The sequence below is a fragment of the Nipponia nippon genome, unplaced genomic scaffold (assembly GCF_047370975.1).
Source record: "Nipponia nippon isolate SJK-2023a ecotype South Korea unplaced genomic scaffold, ASM4737097v1 scaffold_11, whole genome shotgun sequence".
Taxonomy (NCBI): domain Eukaryota; kingdom Metazoa; phylum Chordata; class Aves; order Pelecaniformes; family Threskiornithidae; genus Nipponia; species Nipponia nippon.
In genome coordinates, this window is record NW_028262302.1 from 32,537,966 (window position 1) to 32,559,190 (window position 21,225).

The following is a 21,225-nucleotide window of genomic DNA, read 5'->3' on the forward strand; positions in this document are numbered from 1 at the left end:
TGCCATCAGAGCGTTGATGGCACGGTGGCCTGTGGCTCGGTGCACGTTCTGTTCCGTGGAGCCTTCGGTCTAGGACTTTGAAGTAACAAAGTTTGTCCTTCCAGAAAAGGGCTAGTCGCTCCTAGGATTGAGGTGTGGGCTTGGAGAGTCTCTTAAGCACGTGCCTAGAATTAAAGCCGAATTTCACTTCCTGTTGCTGCTGTTTGTCTTCACTTTCCTTCCTTTCGCCACGGCTCCATCGTGAGCGGGAGCTCTGAATCATCCCTTTTTTTCAGTCTCGCACACGTTTTTTTACCCAAGGAGGTGCTACGTTTAGAAGTTAAGGAGTTTTCTCACAAACGCGTCGGTCGATGCAATTGCGTTGTGATTGTTAAAACCCCCAAAATAACACCGGTCTTACAGATCTGGCCTATTTCTTCTGAACACGGATTCGTCGCGTGCAAATCGGGATACAGATCGTCTGCGCTTCCTGCTCTGTGGAGGACACTGTGCTGAGACAGGGGTGAGCTCCCAAAGGAAAAAAAATACAAGGTCATGGGGTTTTTTTGTTTGTATTTGGGGGCGGGGGGTGGATTTAAAAGAAAAAAAGAAAAAAAAAGAGTGGAATGTTGACTGGTGGCAGCCTGCAGAGCTCTTTTGCTGCCCGGCCTCTCCTTTTCCTCTCTTGAAGTCCTCTTTTGTGGCTGTAATTGTCGTTTGGAGAAGTTCGGAAGAGCAGTTCAGGGACTTGCCTGGGCCCGTGTGCTAGTAATACCAGGAAGGGAAACGCTTGAACCGGTAGCAAAGAAGTTGGCTCCAAGTAGAGGTTCTGAAGGAAGAACAACGATAACAGGAAGCAAATAGCAAGTTACCAAAAAATGGGCGCGTGTCAAACGCCTCCGAGTTTTATTGCCGAATGTTGTTTGGCACTATGTTCCAAACGGCTATTTTTTCCTTTGCTCGGCTGTAGCCTTCGCAAGACTTCACAAAACCGGGCAGCTTGGGACTCCTCCCCAGCTTTATGCTACAGGTTTTTTTTCCTCTCTCAGCAGAGTGTCAGCTGCCGCCGTTTCACCGTGGTCGCCCTTTCTTCTGCCGTGAAAGCGCAAGACGGACGGAAAGGCTGCGTAGCGGTCTGCGAGTACAAGGTGCGTCCGCGATGCGTGTCCGCGTTTTTCCTAAGGCGCTTGTAGCATGGACTTCAAAGTTAACGTCAAGAATGCGCCAGCTCTCCTTCCTTCTGTAGTTTTTCTAGGAACTATTGTAACGCAGATCCTAAAAGGAAAAGAAGGTCTGCGCTGGAGCGTGTTCTGCCTGTGCAAAGCCGACTTCCCTCCGTTTATTTTGCCTTCCTGAAAGCGCAATCTTCTGTTTCTGTGCGCTTACTAGGAAATGATATCGGGGAAAATAGTTGCATCCTAAAAGAGGAAAGACGCCGTTTGTGAGAGTTCAGGCGTTCAGAAGAAACAGGCTTTGTTTTCGTCATAGAAACTGTGTGCTTTTTCAGTCAATAAGTTTTGAAAATACCTTAGAGTAGTACTTGAAAAGCTTACTGAGATACTAGCGTCCGTACTAAAAGCGAGCCAGGTCCAAGGAGAGACGTGGACAAAAGAGGAGGAATCGGCCTCGAAAATTCGTGTGTGTGATTAAAAACGTTCAAAACTGGAAATATGGGTGTGAGGCATTGCAGTAGAGAAAAATCTCTCGCCTTTATATATATTATATATATAGAAAAATAATATTCATATGTATATATACAGAATTCATATATATATATATATATAAAGAAGGATTTCCAAATACAAACCTATATCTGCTGTATTATATAAATGATTCAAAAATAATTTTCTATCTTTTTCCGTTTTTTCCGTCTCCGTTTTAGTTCACCGATGCGGGTTTTTAAATCAATTCCTGATGTTCTTAATCGCCGCTTCCTTTAAGCACTCTCCTGTCTCCTGTTGTCCTCTTTGCTGCCTTTATTCCCCTGTATTTATGTTTTAATTCTTTCTTGTCTTTCCTTAGGGCCCTCATTTTTTGAATTTTCCTTCTCTGTCCCTTTAGTTCGCTGTCCTGTTTTTTAATTTTCCCATTTATTTCCCTAATCCCTGTTGCTTTTTCAGTGTTCTATGTTGACTTTTCCCCTTGGGGTTTAGTTGGGTTTAATTGTTTCTTCTCTTCCCTTAGTGCCCTCGCTTTCTAAATTTTCCTTCTCCGAGGGAGCTCCCTGTCACTATTGATTAAGTTTTTCCTTATTTCTTCCATCGCCCTTGCTGTTCAAAGCCTCCTGCTTTCGGCTGGCAGAGAGTTAAGGTTCTTCCTAGTAGCTGGCACAGTGCTGCGGTTTGGATTTAGGATGAGAACAATGTTGGTAACGCACTGACGTTTTGTTTGTCGCTAAGTAGCGCTTAGACCGCTCAAGGACCTTTCAGCTTCCCGTGCTCTGCCCGGTGCGCCAGAAGCTGGGAGGCGCCACAGCCAGCTCAGCTGACCCGCACCGGCCGAAGCGCTATTCCCTCCCGTGTGACGTCACGCTCGGTAGGGAAACGGGGGGTCGTTGGCCAGGAGCCAGCGATCGCTGCTCGGGGACGTGCTTGGCATCGGTCGGCGAGTGGTGAGCACCTGTAGAGTGAATCGCTTGCTTTGTATACTGTTATTGGTTTATTATTATTACTACTAGTACTATTACTACTATTCTGTTGTCTTTTCCTTCAATTGTTCAACTGTTCTTCCTTTAACCCACGAGTGTTCTGACTTCCACCCTTCCAATTTTCTCCCCCGTAGCGGCTGTGTGGTGCTTAGCTGCTGGCTGGGGTTAAACCACGACAAAAGCTTCTGTCTACTTGTATTCCGTTTGCCGTTTCCCTTTTTTAATTCTTCCTTGTCTCTATTAGTACCTTTGCTTTTTCAATTGTCTTCCTACGTCTCTCTTTTAGTTCATTGTCCCCGGTTTTCATTTTTTTCTCTTTGTTGCCCTAATTCCCGTCATTATTGAAGTTTTTTGCTTTTATCCCGTTCCCTGTCTTTAGTTTTCAAGGAGTTGTTCTCTTTCCTTAGGGTCCTCCCTTTTAACAGCCTCGGAGGGGGCGTAGCTTCCCGCTGAGGAGCGGCTGGAGGAGGCGAGGTGGTTGTCAGCCGGGTCGTCATTTAATAGTAAAGTATGAAATGGCATGTTGGTTAATCATTTCCCGTTTGGTTTTGTGGGAGCTGTGCTGGCTGCCTTGAGAATCGGCTGAGAAGTTGAGGTGAGCTGGGTGGTAGAGGGGAGGCACACGGGGCTGGCTATTTCACCCGAGCGCCACGGGAACTTTGTGTCTCCTGGCATCCTAGGCGCACCGAGCGACAGCCGCAGCATCTTTCTTGAGAACAGGCGTGGAGCAGGGGAGCAGAGCGGTGCGGTGCTTTTGAGGAGGAGGGTGTCGCAGAAGCGGTTGGCAGTAACCAGACCGATGCTGAATACCAGCACTGTGTTTTAGTTTGTTAGTGTGCTGTGGGTTTTTGGGTTGGGAGGTTTTGGGTTTTTTTGTTTTTTGTTTTTTGGTTTTTTTTGAGATGATGAAGAAGAACTGAGTGAGTGCAGGAATGTTCTAGTTCGGTGTGTGGTGGTTTTCTTTTTTTCTTTTTTGAGGGTGGATTCAGATCCCTGGCCCTCTGAAAGCTCAGTTGCAGGGTCAGGGCTGAGGAGGTATCAAGGATAGGAATTGCAGGGAGGGGTTATAAAGTTGGTGTCGGGGAGAGGCCTGTCCAGGAGCAGTCTCCTTTGGGAAGGGAAAAGGACCGGGTTACTGTTCTTAGCACGCTGCTGACGTTGGCTGGGCAGGGCGGTTCCATCCTGTGTCTGTGTGTTCTGCTTTTGCGTAGTCTGTCTTCTGTGTCTCGTACCCTGGCTTTCTCGGGTCTTGATGTTTCCGTAGCTCTTGGTGATCATGGGGCCCCTCGGTAAGCCTCCCGAGGGTCTCGAACGCGTCGCCTCATCGGCATGGCGTTTCTTGAGCCCTGCTTATCTTGCCGTCGTAGCTTAAAGCGCGGACGTGTCCGGGAAGCGTTGCGTTACAGATGTTTCTGAGGGATCGTCTGTTGTGTGCTTTTTCAGTCAGTAAGTTTTGAAAATATCTTACAGTAGTACTTGAAAAGCTTACTGAGATACTGGCACCCATACTAAAAGCGATCCAGGTCCAAGGAGAGACGTGGACAAAAGAGGAGGAATCGGCGTCGCTTTCCCGGGAAGCATTGCCAGCCTTGTAAGTAGCGACAGCGAGTCCTGACGTGGTTTCGGTGAGTTACTGCTTCAGCAGCGTCCTTTTTCCTTAACCTACAGCGTGTGGTTTCTTACTTCAGTTGGAAAGAGATTTTCCAGAATGGAAGTCTTTCTCATTCAAAGAAGTTGTGTTTTATGAACTCCCCATCAGAGTGGGGATCTTCAGAGATGATGCGCTTGGCAGTAGAAGTCAGCAGCAGCGAGACTTTCCGCTCTCTTAAAAAAAAAAAAAAAGAAAAAAAAAAAAAAAAAAAAGAAAGAAAAGTCCGTTTGCTTCCAAAGAGCCGAGCACAGCACGTCTTCCGGAAGTCGATGGCATCGCTGGTTCTCAGGTGCAACAGCCGAGATGTCATCAACACGCGTTCCTCTGCGTGCTTCGGTGCAGCCAAAAGCGTTAGCAAATCTGCCGGTCCTTTCTGGTAGCCTTAGGCATTGCAGCCCCGGGGATTGGATTCCGCCCGCAAAGTAAAACCGTATGGGGGATCTCTTCTCTCACTGATTTTTCTACCCTAGATGTAACTTTAGGAAGAAAAAAAAAGTTAAAATTGTCTATACAAACTGCCTTGCATTGTTTCATCTGCAACTGCCAACTAGCTGTGGCGTTGTTTCAACTTTAACTGCCAACTAGCTGTGGCGTACAATTGCTTAGGTGTATTTGAGCCGTTAGGTATTTGTTCTAAACGTTGACCAGGAGAGGCAACTGAACGTTACGGGTTTCCCCCCCCCCCCCCGCTCGTTTGACGGAGTGCTCTGAAGTACTTTTCTTTCTGTCTGGCTTTCAAGGGTGCGTTTCCCTGGCAGTTCAGTAGCATCTCTCTCGGGCAGCGCGGCTGGCCAGATGTCGCTCCTAATGACGTAAGGCGCAAAAAACCCCTGGTCAAATGATAACTGCGTATCTTGGAGACAGATAATCTGCTGGTATCGATTCACAGCTGTGCAAGTTAAATTAACGCAAAAGGAAAATCCAGCCCTTCTCCAGTAGAAGTATTTTTATTGGATGTCTGTAAGCACACGCACAGCTTTTTTAGTAGGAAGCGAATTGCTGCGATTTGTCCTCTGGTTTTCCTTTTACCCTCGAAAGCGTCACGCTTCGCTTCCAGCTTTATCGACCGAGCCAGCAAGATGCGCAGGAGCGCGAGGGCCGTAGCTGTTGCGGCGGATCTGTAAGCGTAGATTCTGATTGCGGTACGCCCTTGTCCTGCAGCCTCGCAGGGTTGTCTCCCTGCAGCCGTGCCGTAAGGAAGGGGTGAGACGTTTTCCAACGCCGGCAAGAGCGCGTACTTTTACGCGCAGAACGTGTTTGGAATCGTACCGGTTAGTCTTCATGCTGATTGGAAGCGTTCAGGTCGCTCTAGCTTTTAAAGGACGTCTTGTGTTTTGAGCTGACCTGCTTACCTCGAATCCTCCTTGAGCTCAACTGCTCTCCTCTCCCTTGCTCTGACTGAATTCCTCTACTCGCTGCTGTGCTATTTTTTTCCCATGCGGAAATATCGCTTGGGATTTTTGTTTTTCAGGTGTCTCGTTGCAGGCGTCTCGTGATGCTCGCTAGGTCCCCCCCGGCCCAGGTTGGCCTGCCGGTCGTGAAGCGTCCCGAGGGTAAGGGGCCGGCCCCGTGCCTGGAGGCTCCTGGCTCTGTCTCCGGCGGGTGCCCCGCGGGTGCGTCAGCGAGGGCTGTCTGGTGGGGAGAGCCCCGGGCCAAGAGGGAGCGGGGAGGTTCGCTGCCCCGGGGAGCCCGTCCCAGCGCGGGAACGGAGGGGGAGCACGGCAGAGCCGAGCCTGAGCGAGAGGTGCGTCACCGTCCCCTGGCAGGCTCCCCCCGCGGCGTGGGGCAGCCGCCGGCTTGCGGGACAGGGGCTGGGGGGGGCTGCCCCCATTTTATTTCTCTGGCGGAGCTCCCCTTTTCGGGGGGCGCCTACATATGTAAACGGCATTATTAAAGTAGCGAGCTGCCGGTCGGGGCTGTTTTCCTTGTTTTGTGCCTTTTTTGGGGGGGTGATGAAAAAGTGTTGGAGGGGCCTGGGGGGTGATGATGTCATTTGGGGCACCCCAACGTCCCTGGGGGCGGGGGGTGTGATGATGAAACAGAGGAGCAGGTGAGTGGGGGATGAAGGTGTCACGGGGAGGTTCCCCCCCAGAGGAGGGGGGGTCACAGCCCCAAAATGCCTGAAAACTCGTGTGTGTGTGTGATTAAAAATGTTAAAAACTGGAAATACGGGTGCGAGGCATTGCAGTAGAGGAAAATCTCTCGCCTTTATATATATATATATATATTGAAAAATAATATTCATTTCTATAGAGAGAGAGAGAGAAAAGGATTTCAAAATACAAACCTGTACCTGCTACGTTCTAGAAATTATTAAAAAATCTAAATGGAGATAGATAGGGTTTTAAAATAAAAAAGAACTTGTCTATATGTGAAGAAATAAAGGAGTTTAAAACGCAAAAAGAGATGATGTAGATGAAGGAATTTAAAACAGAAGAAAGTCTGGATAGGTAGAGGTATCTACGCTTACCGTGTGTCACCGAGTAAGCCAAAGTAGGTCGTCTGTGTAATGGAAGTAAAGGTTCTATGGAAGTGTAAACAGATAACTAAGTCTAAATAGAGAGAATTGTAAGTAGATACCGAAGTCTAAGATACCAAAGTGTCAAAATATCCAAGTCCAAGAGCAAGATATCCAAGAGCAACACGGTTTGGGGCTCCCAGGAAAGCCGAATCTGCCTGGATTTGTGCAGCTGGAAAGCAAGCACACACCCCCACCCCCCACCCCCCACATTTTAACGCAGAAAACCAAAAGTGACCTGTTGTTATGATGTGGAAAAGCGCCGGAAAACCCCAGAAGTGAATATTCTGGAAAAGCAGAAACCCCCAAGTTTTGTATGATGTAAAAGAAAAAATAAAACAAAACAAAAAAGAACAACAACAAAAAAACAAGCCAACAAACCAAAAAACCCAAACGCAAAACCCGCACCAATTTGGGCCAAATTTGGGGTGAACCGCTGGCAGTTTGAGGGGCATTGCTGGGGATTATCTGGCGTGGATTCCTTCTCCGGAGCGGAATATCCGTTGCGGCTTATCCCAGGTGAGTTATCTGCTGTGGATTATGCCGGGCAGACCCCCTGGTGTAGGTCATCCCCACCCGTGTCCCCCCGTGCACCTTTCTACCCACACACAGCCGCTGTCCGTCCGTGTCCGTCTCCTGCCCCCCGTCCTCCTCTGCCTGTCTCTGCGCCCTCCCAAGTGCTCTCCACCCAAACGTCCCCACACACAAGGTTTTTTCCCCCCGTGCGGGGTTTTTTTTGCCCCGTGACGCGCCCCCCGCGTCCCCTGCCCTCCGGTCTCGTGCCCCCGCTCCCCTGCTCCCCCCCTCCCATAACCCCTTTGCTTCTGAATGGCCTCCAGACCATCGAGATGCAAGCGGAAGTCCTCCCGGAGTATAGGGCGGCTCCGCAGACCATGGAGATGACACCGAAAGTCCACCCAGACCATCGAGAAGGCCCTCCAGAGCATAGAGGTGAAACGAGAAGTCCCCTGGATGATACAGAAGGTCGTCCAGCCCACAGAGATTAAACTGGAATTCCTCCCAGACCATGCGCGGTGCGTCGCGGGCGGGCGGGCATCGCGCGGTGGGCGCAGCTTCCCCCCGCGGAGGGGCCAGCGTGAGCCCGGGGCGGAGCGGAGCGGAGCGGTCGTTGGGCTGCGGCTGCAGGCAGGGAGGAGGTGAGCGGGGAAGCCCCGAGGAGGGCGGCGGTGCCTGGGGGGGGAGCGGCCGGGCCGGCGGGAGGCACGGAGCGGGGAGGGTGCGGTGCCGTGTGGGAGCCGGGCGGGCGGGGCTTCCCGGAGCCGGGCGAGGGGGGGCGCGCCGGGTCGGGGCCGGTGGCGAGATCAGCCCGGAGTCGGGCGGGGGCCGCGCCGGTCCGGAGCCGGGCGGTGGGGGGGGCGCCGCGCCGGTCCGGAGCCGGGCGGCGGGGGGGCACCGCGCCGGTGCGGGGCCGGGCGCCGAGCCGCGTCGGGGCTGGGCAGTGTGAGGGCGCATTCTATTCTGTTTCTCTTTTCTTTCTCTCTCATCCCAGTTATTGACATACCCCTGTCCCCATCGACTTTCCGTAACAGTCTCTTTATATCCTGCACCGACTGCCCAATAAACACCATACTGAACATCCTCCCATTTGCTTCATCATCCGGATTCAAATCCATCCATTTTCTAGCAGTTTCACACAGCCTCTCATAGAAAGCAGAAGGGTCTTCATTTTTACTCTGAACCACCTGATACAACTTTGCAAGATTTTTGGGTCTAGGTACCCCCTGCTTTACCCCATACAAAATTAACTGCTGATACCTTTTGATCATCAGTCTGTCCGCACTAATATTCTGATCCCAATCTGGTTCTTGTATTGGCATAAAATGACCCGGACCGCCCCTGGTATTTAACCTCATATTGTCCTCTGGAGCTTTTCCTAACACCATTCTCTTCTCCTCAGGGAGAAATAAAGTATTAAGCAACACCTGCATATCTTTCCAATCCGGGTTATGATTTTCAATTATCAATTTAAAGGACCGATACATTTTTTCCGGATTTTCCCGATATGACCCAGCAGACTCCTTCCAATTCATTAACTCTGAGGCTGAAAAAGGTACTGTAACAGAGACAGGCGTTCCGTCCGGTCCTACCGTCTGGCGCAACGGAGCCCGAATTACTGGGTTCTGCTGCGCCCGACTTCTGCCCACAATGGGACTCACGTCCTTCGCTGCTTCTCTCCCTGCCACCAACACTGTCCCCTTCCCTTCCCGGGGACACCATCAGCTGCGCATCCTCTTCTCCAGCTTCCACTTTCAAACACCTTTTCCCAATGCTAGAAGCAGAACAACACCGAGGCAATTTATTTTTATACTCCGTCATCAAGACATTTGAATCAGATACCAACAATTTGCATTTTCTTGTTGTCTTATAATCATTTCTTAAAGAAAAGAACAAATCCACGTATTTCATCCCATTTATCCTGCCTTCTACAAAATAACCAGCTGCAAAATAGTATTATAATTCAGAGTTCTCATATCCGGCCATTTTTCCCCATCATCCAATTTATACATCGGCCACCATTGACTGCAGTATTCTTTTAACTTTCTTCTACTTAGGGGATCCCCACCAAACTTATTCCGGTATTGCAGGATGTATCCTAACAGAGAGCAAAGGGGAGGTTCAGCAGACTTTCCTGCCCCTTGTCCCGCTCCCATATTTTTACCCAAAAAGAATGGTCTTATCCCCTTTTTCAGGCACTCCAGTCATCACTGTCAAGCGTTCACGAATAACTCGTACTTTTACCGTTTATACAGCTCCCCTTACAGTGTCTCTAATTTACGCGCTGCACCTTTGAGTCGCTTGCCCGCTCCGGACAGGGAGAGCACTCGCAGAGTCCCCGAACAAACAGGTCGGCGCACGCTGGAATCCGAAGAACAGCTTCTCCCCTCTGGTGGCCGGCGAGTCGCTCTGGGCAAGGCAAGGCTTCACGGCTGTCCCACCGTGGTCGCCAAAACTCTTGTCCGAAAGGCGGATCCTTTGCCCGGTGTGCAACGGCCCAATAACCACCCACTCAGGAGAGACATTGATCACTTATTTCAGGTCTGCGCAAAGCTGGGTGCTTGGCGATTTCCCACAAGTCAGGCACACCCTCACACAAACCGGCAGTGTATTTGTCAGGTTACAAGATCGGTATAAACCTGCCTAAATTTACACTTATCGGCTGGTGATTAACATTTCATACACTATTGGTTTGCTGTACTTAAATTAGCCTCGCTTGCTATGTAAATTAGCAGGCGTGCTCCTTTCAGGTGGGGGGGCAAGTCTTTTCGGTCCTGAATTGAGTCGGCGGTCACGATCTCCCCTCGCCACGTTTACCTTTCACCCACTTTCTGCAGTTTGATCAAACTTCACGCTTCTCTGGCCACCGTCCAGTCTTTGGTGCCGAGATGCTCCCTTTTATCGGTCTGTGAGCTCTTCCTCAAGGCTGGAGCCGTTAGTTGCCCACAGTTTGTTACTTACACAAACACTTTCATCTCTTTGAGCTCCCTCCCAAATTCCGTTCCCAAGGCACAAGCAGTTAGCAGTTTTGCTAATTGGAAAATTACTGTTTCCGCAAGACACCACCTGCACCCTGCTCCCATCCCACTCTCCCTGCCCCTGTGTTTTGGATTTGTGCTGGAAAAAGTGTTGATAACACACGCAGGGATGTTTTAGTCACCGAGCAGCACTTGCACAGAGTCAAGGCCCTTTCTGCTCCTCACCCTGCCCCGCCGGCGAGCAGGCGGGGGCACAGAGAGCTGGGAGGGGAGGGGGCTGGGGCAGCGGACCCTGGCCGACCAAGGGGACATCCCGCACCGTGTGCGTCACGTCCAGCCATAAAATGAGGGGGGAGGCTGGCGGGGGGCTGCGGCTCAGGGACTGGCGGAGCATCAGTCGCTTGGTGGTGAGCAATTGTTTTCATTTGTATGGCTTGTCTGCATTGGCTTTTGTTTTTCTCTTAGATTTTTAGTTTTCCTCTTTTCTGTAATGGTGGCTGTGGTTGTTGAACTGGTTTTATCTCAATCCGTGAATTTTCTCAGTTTTACCCTTCTGGTTCTGATCTTTTTATTTTTTTTACTAAAATCTCTCCAGGGTCTGTTGACTCGCTGGTGTCACTCTCCCACCCCTGATGCCACATGCAGATGAATCCAGCACTCCCGGGGGCTTTTTCTGGGGGCAAAAAAGCCGAGGCAAGGCAAAGGTATTGACCAGGTTCCCTGTGCTGCGTCCCCCGGCTGGGTGCTGGGGTGGGGGGCGCGGAGAGAAAGGGCCAGCAGCCGCTGCAAGCTGTCAAGTGCAGAGGACTGAAATGCTCGAGCCGCTTGGGTGCTTTTTGGTGGCGAGGCGATGGCTGTGGCTGCGTGGGCTGTGAGCGGGAGCAGGGGCAGAGAAGGGCGAGGCTTGTGACACCCCCCGCCCCCCCGTAAGGCGGCGGCGGCGGCGGCGGCTGCGGGCGGCCCCAGGCGGGCCGGGGGGCGAGTCCTTTCTCCCCGCGGGGCGCGGTCGGAGCGCCGGGCTTGGTGTGGTGCTGCCGCCTGGCGGCCAAAAGCGGGTACTGCAGGGCGGGAGCCGCGCAGGGGCGGTGGCGTCCCCGTGGTCGCCGGTGCCGGTGGCCGGTAACGGGCATGCGACAGCGCGGTGGCCGCGGGGTGCTGCCGCCGCAGCCGTTGCTGCCTCCCGGTAAGGAAGCGCCGCTCTCGCCGCACGGGAGGCGCTTGCCGCTGCTAGCACTGCCGCGTCCGCCTCCGCTGCAGCCCCGCCCCGCGGCGTCCGCCTCCGCTGCAGCCCCGCCCCGCCGAATGCCCCGGTCCTGGTGTGGAGCGGCCCCGCCCCTAGCGCCGGGCCCCGCCCCTGGATGCCCCCGGGCAGGGGAAGGGCACCACCCCTAGCGACAGGCCCCGCCCCTGGAGACCACGCCTGCGCACTGTCTTGGGGTGGAGCTTAGCCGCGGGGGGGCGGAGCCTAGCGGTGGTAAGGCGGAGCTTTGCCGTGCGAGGGCGGAGCTTCACTGGCGCATGCGTGCTGTCTTGGGGCGGAGCTTTGCCGTGGGGGCGGAGCTTTGATGTGAAAGGCGGAGCTTTGCCGCACATGCAGGCTGCCTCGGGGGCGGAGCTTTGCTGCGGGGGGGGCGGAGCCTTGCCAGGTGAGGGCGGAGCTTTGCCGGGTGAGGGCGGAGCTTGACCAGCACATGCGCGATGCGTCGGGGGCGGAGCCTTGCCGCGGGGGGGCGGAGCTTTGCCGGGTGAGGGCGGAGCTTTGCTGTGTGAGGGCGGAGCTTCATCGGCACATGCGCGATGAGTTGGGGACAGAGCTTTGCTGCGGGGGGGGGCGGAGCTTTGCCGTGGGAGGGCGGAGGTTTGCTGTGAAGGGCGGAGCTTTGTCTGCGCATGCGCGCTGTCTCAGGGGCGGAGCTTTGCTGCGGGGGGGCGAAGCTTTGCCATGGGAGGGCGGAGCTTTGTCGAGGGGCGGAGCTTCACCGGCGCATGCGTGCTTTGTGCACGGCAGAGCTTTGCTGCAGAGGGCGGGGTTTGCCGCTGGGGGGGCGGAGCTTCGCCAGCACATGCGAGGTGCATCGGGGGCGGGCATCGCGCCGTGGGTGGAGCTTCCCCCTGCGGAGGGGCCAGCGGGAGCCCGGGGCGGAGCGGAGCGGTCGTTGGGCTGCGGCTGCACAGAGCACACAAAAGCTTAAAAAAACAAACCCCCCCCGGCAAAAAAATAACTCGTCCAAACCACTAAAATGGCCGACACAGTCCTCCCGGATCACAGAGAAGGTCGTCCAGACCATAGAGATAAGACAGAAAGTCGTCCCAGATTCTAAAGACTGTCCTTCAGACCATCGAGATGCAAGCGGAAGTCCTCCCGGAGTATAGGGCGGCTCCGCAGACCATGGAGATGACACGGAAAGACCACCCAGACCATCGAGAGGGTCCTCCAGACCATAGAGAGGAGACAGAAAGTCATCCCAGATTCGAAAGACTGTCCTTCAGATGATAGAGATGCAAGCGGAAGTCCTCCCGGAGTATAGGGCGGCTCCGCAGACCACAGAGATGACACCGAAAGTCCACCCCGACCATCGAGAGGGTCCTCCAGACCATAGAGAGGAGACAGAAAGTCCTCCCAGATTCTAAAGACTGTCCTTCAGACCATCGAGATGCAAGCGGAAGTCCTCCCGGAGTATAGGGCGGCTCCGCAGACCATGGAGATGACACCGAAAGTCCACCCAGACCATCGAGAAGGCCCTCCAGAGCATAGAGGTGAAACGAGAAGTCCCCTGGATGATACAGAAGGTCGTCCAGCCCACAGAGATTAAACTGGAATTCCTCCCAGACCATGCGCGGTGCGTCGCGGGCGGGCATCGCGCGGTGGGCGCAGCTTCCCCCCGCGGAGGGGCCAGCGGGAGCCCGGGGCAGAGCGGAGCGGTCGTTGGGCTGCAGCTGCAGGCAGGGAGGAGGTGAGCGGGGAAGCCCCGAGGAGGGCGGCGGTGCCTGGGGGGGAGCGGCCGGGCCGGCGGGAGGCACGGAGCGGGGAGGGTGCGGTGCCGTGTGGGAGCCGGGCGGGCGGGGCTTCCCGGAGCCGGGCGAGGGGGGGGCGCGCCGGTCCGGAGCCGGGCGGTGGGGGGGGCGCCGCGCCGGTCCGGAGCCGGGCGGCGGGGGGGCACCGCGCCGGTGCGGGGCCGGGCGCCGAGCCGCGTCGGGGCTGGGCAGTGTGAGGGCGCCGGTGGCCGGAGCCGGGCGGGAGGGGCTGCCCCGAGCCGGGCAGGTTGGTGCCGCCCTGGGTCGTTGCCGGCGGTGGGGGTGCTCGAAGCCGCGGGGGTTCTCGGCAGGGCTTCCGAGTACGTCAGCGGCGAGGGGAACGGTGTCCCCGCAGGGTCAGAAAGCATGGATTGCTGCACGGGGTTTTCGGTCAGCCATGTTGGGTCCCCGGGGCATGCTGGGAGGTGTAGTATATATGGACGTGGGTGCCTGGAAGCCGCATTGCTCTCGGGCGCTTTCGGTGCACCGTAGTCGTTGCTATCGCCGCGGCCCCTGCGGCACTAGGTGCAGTTTTGTTGCAGGTTTTGTGTGTTTTTCTGCGGGCTTCCAGCTATGGCTACTCCCCAAGAAGCAGCGCGCCTCCCGACTCTCGGAGCTGCCGCCCGGGATCTGTGCAGGCGCGGTGCAGCCCACATGATCCATGCTGCCGGCACCGGTAACGGCAATAGGATGCTGCGGTGCCTGCGGAGTCATGCCGCTGCGCTCGTTGCTGCCTGCTGGTAAGGAAACGCCGCTTCCGCCCCGCGGGCGTGCTGTCGGCAGGTGCTTGGCGTGCAAAATGCAGATGGCAGCGCTGCCGCCGCCCGTGGGCAATCGCTGCGCGCTGGGTGCTCGCTGTTGCCGCCAACGCCGCCTTCTTCGCTGTTACCACAGTGTGGTGGCATGCCGGGCACGATTGGCGGTGGTGGGTAAGGGCCAGGAGCACCAGGGAGGTGAGCGAGCTCCTTTGCGTGTGCAGGGGTGTCTCCTGCCTGCTGGCTGCCCAGGGGTGGTGGGACAGGAAGCTTCAACCTGCCCGCTGCGGCAGGCTCTTGGTCTGCTGGAGGCGAGCTGGGCCAGGGCAGCCCCAGGGAGTTACCTAAAAGCTGATAGAAGGGAAGAGGGGAAGGAGGCGGATATCCCCTAGGCGCAGAGGCAGGGCACCTCCCCAACTCACCAGAGCTCCCCCTGAGCCTCTCCTGGCCCCGCTCACCCCGTGCAGCTGCCCCCTGCTCCAGCACCTCCCCTGAAGCCTGTCCCATAGCACCAGATCGCCCCCAAGCCCTGTTGTGAAGACCACAAGCTGGCTCTCAAGTGGGCTGGATTGTCCCTTAACGCGGGTGCCGTTACCAGCAGTGCGGGGAAGGAGCAGTGTCTCCAGAAGCCTCTGCAGAAGGAAGGGCTTAGGCCAGGGGTGATCTATGGTAATAACGGTCGCCGCTTCTTCTTTCCCTGTGCTAGAGGCCATGCTGAGGACGCGGTTGTCCATTCCTCCCGTGGGGATGCTGCTGACAGCACCTGCCTCAGGCTTGCATGGGTTGTCTCTGCCTGACCTCACTCTCTTTGCGGTGCGGGGGTGAAAAGGGACAGGCGGAGCGCTTACTGGCTGTGGACAGGAGCTGCCACGGCTGAAGCCGGAGAGGCTGGAGAAAGGTAAAGAAGAAGAAACGGAAGGCCATCTGGCTGACCACTGCCTCCCACTGCAGGCAAGAGAGACCCTGCCCCTCTGGGTGGGAAGGGATCCCTCTTTGTAGTGCACTGCAGGCCAGACAGCCGATGTGCACCACAGGGCCTGTATGCATAACCCAAAGTGTGGTACAGCCGCGTAGTGCACGAGCAAGCGAGGCTACATGTCTAGGAAACCTTGTCTCATAAGAGCTGTAAGATATCCACGTATTCTCTTAGGTGGAGGACAGCCGAGTGACTGGAGTTACAGAAGAGGAAGGGAGGAGAGAAGGAGGAAGAAGCATCTCAACTGGCCAGTTCTCCCAGCAGCACCGAGAGCGAGAGCTGTGGTGAGTCCCGGGCCCTTGGGGACCTGTCACCCCTTGTCTGTGCCCCGGTCCCTCCCTGCCCCTTCCCTGGCCCTCTCTCTTTTGCATGCTGCTGTGATTTTTCTTTTTTTGTTCTTCCCTGTACCCGTTCTCTTTTCTCTGTTTTTCTGCACTGCTCCCTTTTCCTCTCTCCCTTTATCCATCTTGTTCTACCACCCCCTGCTTTTTTTCTCTCTCTGCGCCTTTGGCCTGCTCCTTCTCCTTTCTTTTGTTATCCTCTGTCTCTGTCCTGCAGCCCATTGTTGTTTTTCCCTTTTCCATCTTTTTGTCCTGATCTGAATCCATCTCTTTCTCTGTCCTGTTCCCTGATGTTCTTTTCCTCTTTGCACCTGTACATGCCGCTCTGTGTCCCTGCCTTCCTATGTCTCTCCTCCCTCCCTTCTTCCCTTCCTTTCTCTATCCCCTTGTCTTGCTCACTGTTGCTGGTTTTTTTTGTATTCCGGATCTCACTGTCCCTGTCCTCCTTCCTGTTCATCTCTTACTCTTTCTGACCCTTTGTGCTGCTCCCTGTCCCTGTTTTTTATTGCTTCCCCTCTCTGTTCCTGTTTGTTCTCATGGTCCACCTCTCTGTAGTTCTTTCTGTTGTTCTCGTTTGTTCTCCATCACAGCATCCTGCTCCCTGTCCCTCTCTCTCTTGCAGTATCCCACTTTCTGGCTCCCTGTCCCTCACCTGTTTCCTAGATCGCTCTGTCCTTCCTCCAGTCTTTCCTCGTCCCTCTGGCCTGCTACCCATCACTGGTTTGTTCTTTCGTCGTCTTTCTGCCTTGCTGCTGTCACTCTCCTCCTCTCTCTGTCTCTAGTGTTTCTTTCACCATCTCTTCCCTGCTCCATGCCCCTTTTCTCTTTTCTCTCTGTCCTCCATCTTCCCTGTAACTCCTTGTATATCTCCATAGCACTTGTTCTCCCATTGTTTCTCACTATACTGCCCCTGCCCGGCTCGCTGTCCCATTATTCCCCTCTGTTCTGCTCCCTTTTTTCTCATCCTGCAGCCCAGCGATGGTTTTTCTTTCTCCCTCTCTTTGTCCCAATCTCTCTCTCTCTCTCTTTCTCTTCAATTCCTCTGGCTTGTTCCCTGTCTTTTTGTCTCCCTCCCTCCCTTATTCCTCTCATTTGATTTCTCTCTTGATCTGTCTGTTTGGCTCCTTGCTCATCATTTTCTCTCTCTTTTCCTCTGTCCTGCTCCCTGACCCTGTTTTTCTTCTGCCATGTCCCTGCAGGGCTCCTCATCCCCTTTTTTATCGACTTATCTATCTCCCTGTCCTTTTCCCTGTACCTTTCTTTCTCTGCTCCTCAGTCCTCCCTCATTTTACTTTTCCTCTTTCTGTTCTTCTGTCCTGCTCCCTATCGTTGTATTTTCATTTTTTGTATCTGCTGCTCCAGTAACAACTGCCAACTTGTCCCAGGGGAAGGATGAGTGTACAGGCAGCGAACCCCATAGCAGACTCACTCCCGGGACTTATATGCATTAACGAATAAGCACTTGCTGTCTCCTTTGCACTCACGGCTGTGGTTGTACTCCTTTGTACTTGGTGAGTGGCTGTCAGAGAGTCCAGGGGAGCAGGTTACACGGTGGGTGTCAGGGGCCATGGCCGCAGCTGTGGGCTGCGGCCGGAGGAGCCCCAGGGGGCCCGGTGAGGCTGATGGTGATGGCCCCTCTGTGTAAAAGGGCTGCAGCCCCAGGGGATGGTGCTGCTGGGGCATGCCTGCTGGAGAATGCCGACAAGTCGCGAGGATGTTTCCAACCCACCAGTGCAACAGGCTGAAGTCAGTTGGAGTCAGGCCCCATCAGGGCAGGTCCAGGGATATTCTGAGAGCTGGTGGAGAGGATGCAGGAAGAGGGGCAGGAGATGGCTGCCCCCACCCTCTGGAAAAGGCGCTGGGTGCCTCTCCAACTCACCAAAACTCCTCCAGCCCTGCTCGCCCCAGGCAGCTGCCCCCAGCTCCAGCACCTCCCCTGAAGCCTGTCCTGTAGGCATGGACCGCCCCCAAACCCTGTCCTCGTGGCAGCAAGCTGGCCCTTGAATATGATTTATTCTCCTTAAATGCAGGTGCTATTAGCTTCAGTTCAGGGAAAGAGCGGCGTCTCCAGCAGCTCCTGCAGAAGGAGGGGTTCCTGCCTGAGGAGAGCTGCAGTCATCCCTGTGGATAATGGTTGGTTGCTTGTTCTTTCCCTCTCCCAGAGGCAGCACTGAGGACTCGGTTGGCGGTTCCTCTCCAGGGACGCTGGTGATTGCAGCTGGCTCAGGTTTGTGTGGCTTGCCTTTGGCCTCATTTTCCTAGTGGCATGGGCAAAAATGGACAGCTGGACGCTTCCTGGCTGTGGACAGGAGCTGCCGCAGCTGAAGCTGGAGAAGTCGGAAAAAGGTAAAGCAGCTGAAGAATAAAATAAAGAGGAGCCAGCCGGCAGCTGCCTCCAGCTGCAGACAGGAGACAGCCTGCCTCTCAGTGTGAGGAAGGATCCCTCTTAGCATAGCCCTCAGCAGATCCAATTGCCAACGTGCATTGCAGGGTCCGTATGCGTAGCTGGAAGCACAGTACAGCCAGGTAACACGTGCACGTGCGAGGCTATGTATCTGGGAGGCCTTGTATTGTAAGAGCTGTAAGACACCAGTCTGTTCTCTTAGGTGGATGACAGTCAAGCAACCGGAGCTACGGGGCCAGGAGAGAGAGAGAGAGAGAGAGAGAAAGACACGTCCGAGGTGTCCAGTTCTCCAAGCGGCTTGGAGAGCGGGAGCTGCAGGGAGTCCTGGACCCTTGGGGCCGTGTCGTCCCTATTCTGCATCCTGGTCCTTCCCTGCCCCGCCTTCTCTTTCTCTTGCTGCTGTCATTTTTTTCTACTTCCCCGCACCTCTCCCTCCCTCATTCTCCAAGTCCCCCTCTTTATCTGTTGTTCTACCCCTATGTTTTCTTTCTCTCTCTGCGCTTCTGTCCTGTTCCCTGTCCTTTTTTCATCCTCTGTCTGTGTCCTGCAGCCCATAACTCTTTTTGTCTTTCTTCATCTATGTCTGTCTTCCTATCCCAACTTTTTAAATTTTTCCTCGCCTGCCCTTTAGCCCTTCACAATTCCCACCTCTCACCTCTCTGTCTTCATGTCCCTATTTTTTAATTCCTCTGTCCCTGCTCTGTATTCTAGATAGACTTTTTCTTTCTTAAATTCTCTCGTTCCAGGTCCCTGTCCCTGTCTTTTAACTTCTTCCCTCTCTGTCCCATAGCTGCTTTTTGTCTTTATCGTTCTCTCTTTGTCTGGCTCCATGTCCCTATTCTTTAATTCCCCTTCAGCTTCAGTCTTTCCCCTTCAGCTCATCAAGGTTTTTTGGCATTTCTCAGTTTATCTCTGTCCACCTCACTGTCCCCTTCTTAAAATCCTCCCTCTCTGCCCTGTGGCCCATCGCTATTCTTTGTTTTTCTCCATCTCTCTCAGGCTGATTCCCTGTCACTTCCTCCTCTCTGGCCTGTAGCCCATCGCTATTTTTTCCCCCCCTGTACCTCTCCCTCTGTGGCTCCCTTTCCCTATTTTTCAGTCCCCCTTCTCTGTCCTGCAGGCGATCGCTGTTGGATTGGGTTTACGTGGCAAGGTTTTGTTAGGTGGGGCAGGGCAGGGGCTGCAGGGGGGGGTTCTGCGAGAAGACACCAGGAGTTGCCCCCATGTCAGGCACAGCCACTTCCAGCTCCAAGATGGATCTGCAGCCGGTCCAAGCTGAGCCCATCGGCAATGCTGGTTGTGCTTCTGGAACGGACATTTAAGAGGGGGTAAAAAATGCTGCGCAGATGCTGCGATAGAGAAAACGTGAGTGTGAAACAGCCCTGCAGACACTAAGGTCGGTGAAGAAGGAGGGGGAGGAGGTACTCCAGGCACCGGAGCAGAGATTCCCCTGCAGGCTGTGGTGAAGGCCACGGTGAGGCAGGTCATCCTCCTGGAGCCCGTGGAGGTCCGCGGTGGAGCAGACATGCACTCGCAGCCCATGGAGGACCCCGTGCCGCAACAGGTGGATGTGCCTGAAGGAAGCTGTGACCCTATGGAGAGCTTGCGCTGGAGCAGGCTCCTGGCAGCACCTGTGGCCCTGTGGAGAGGAGCCCACACTGGAGCAGAAGAAGAGCATGAGGAGGAAGGAGCGGCAGAGATGATGTGTGATGAACTGAGTGCGACCCCTGCTCCCTGTCCCCCTGCATTGCTCAGGGGTGGGATGTGGGAAAGTCAGGAGTCATGAAGATGAGCCCAGGAAAAAAGAGCAAGGCGGTTTTTAGATTTGTTCTTATTTGTTGATAAGATAAGAACAAATAAAACAAAATAAGATAAGAACAAATCTTGTCCTACTCTTGATTTTGATTGACAATAAATGGAATTAATTTCCCCAAGCTGAGTCTGTTTTGCCTGTGACAGTAATTGGTGAGTGACCCTCTGTCCTTTTGTCGACCTACAAGTTTTTTTGTTGTATTTTGTCCCCCTGTCTTATTGAGGAGGGGGAGCCACAGAGTGGCTTGGTGAGCACCCGGTGGCCAGCCGAGGTCAACCCACCCCAGTTCCCTTCTGTCAGGTTCCCTGTCCCTATTTTTCAATTCTTGCCTATGTTTCTTGTACCGCATCGCTTTTGAAACTTTCTTTCTACTTCTCCATCCTTATTTTTTAAATTCTTGCATAGGTTTCTCAAACCCAGTTGCTTTTTAAATTTTCTTGCTACCTTTCTGTCTCCCTGACCTAATTTTAATTTCTTGCCAGTGTTTCTTGTACCCCGTTGCTTTTCAGATTTTCTTCCTATTTCTCCCTCTCTGCAGCTCCGTGTACCTGTTTTTTTAATTCTCGTGTAGGATTCTTGTATACTGTTGCTTGTAAAATCTGTTTATGTCTCCCTCTATCCATCTTCCTGTCTCTAATTGATAATTCTTCCCTCTCTGTCCTCTACCCTGTCACTTTTCACACTTTCTACATCTCCCTCTTTCTAGCTCCCTGTCCCTATGTGTTAGTTCTTCCCTATGTTTCTTGTACCCTGTTGCTTTTACAAAATTTTCTTTCTACATCTACCTCTATCCCGCTGTTTCTATTTTTTTTTTTCTTGGCTATGTTTCCTTTCCCCTGTCACTTCAGAATTTTCCCTGTCCCTTGTCTTGTCTGTCTTGTTGTCCTGCTGGTCCCTTCTGCCTCTCTCTCCTGCTCCCTGTCTCTCTTATTTATTCCTCCATCTCTCTGTCCCTGTTCACCCCCGCAGTCTTTCTTCTGCTCTCCTCTCTCTACACAGTTGTCCTGCTCCCTGTCCCTCTCTTGTTCGCAGCATCCCGTTTTCTGTCCCACACCTCTGTGTCCCTCTGTCCTTCCGCCTGCTTTTCTCTTCTCTTTTCTCCCTCTGTCCTGCTGCATTTGGGCACTGAGCCTTGCAGCCAACTCGCCGCCAAGATTTCTTACGTGCATTAATGAATAAACTTTTCCTGCCTCGTCTGTGCCCCTGGATGTGTTTGCAGCCCCTGGGTGCAGAGCCTGTGGCTGTGGAGAGGTGCAGGGGAGGGGGTGATGTGCTGTGGGGCTTTGGCAATGGCCCCTATTGCTGATGGGCTCCAGCTGGGGCAGCCCCAGGTGTGGCCAGTGAGGCTGAGGATGGGGCTGGCCCTGCTGTGTGAACGGGCTCTAGCTGTAAAGGGGGCTGCCTGGGCATGCCTGCTTGAGAAAGCTGATGAAGGGGAACGGGCTGAGGAGGGAGTCCTGCAGGCAGGTGCCTCCTGCAAGGAACGGCCAGTCTGTGTGGCGAGGAAGGATCCCTCCGAGCCGTCCCCGACAGGGCAGACACCAGCACGCAGTGCTAGGAGCTCAGTGCCTCTGTTGGCTACGTGGGTGAGCCACCAGGTATTGAGGAAGCCTTGCGGAGGAGGAGCATGGA

At 54.2% G+C, this 21,225-nt stretch overlaps 2 long non-coding RNA genes across 4 annotated transcripts; both read left to right on the plus strand.

Moving 5' to 3' along the window:
• The first annotated feature begins 239 nt into the window (after positions 1-239).
• Positions 240-1,441, plus strand: LOC148056958 (uncharacterized). 3 transcript variants are annotated; one of them, XR_015702204.1, is made up of 3 exons: positions 240-531; positions 1,032-1,127; positions 1,226-1,441. It is a non-coding gene; the product is annotated as an uncharacterized LOC148056958 (long non-coding RNA). The 3 variants fall into 3 exon arrangements; XR_015702206.1 differs by having other exon boundaries at positions 240-502; positions 1,029-1,127; XR_015702205.1 differs by having other exon boundaries at positions 240-502.
• A 13,455-nt stretch (positions 1,442-14,896) lies between these two features.
• Positions 14,897-19,645, plus strand: LOC148056959 (uncharacterized). The gene is made up of 3 exons (XR_015702153.1): positions 14,897-14,957; positions 15,210-15,319; positions 17,539-19,645. It is a non-coding gene; the product is annotated as an uncharacterized LOC148056959 (long non-coding RNA).
• The last annotated feature ends 1,580 nt before the right edge of the window (positions 19,646-21,225 follow it).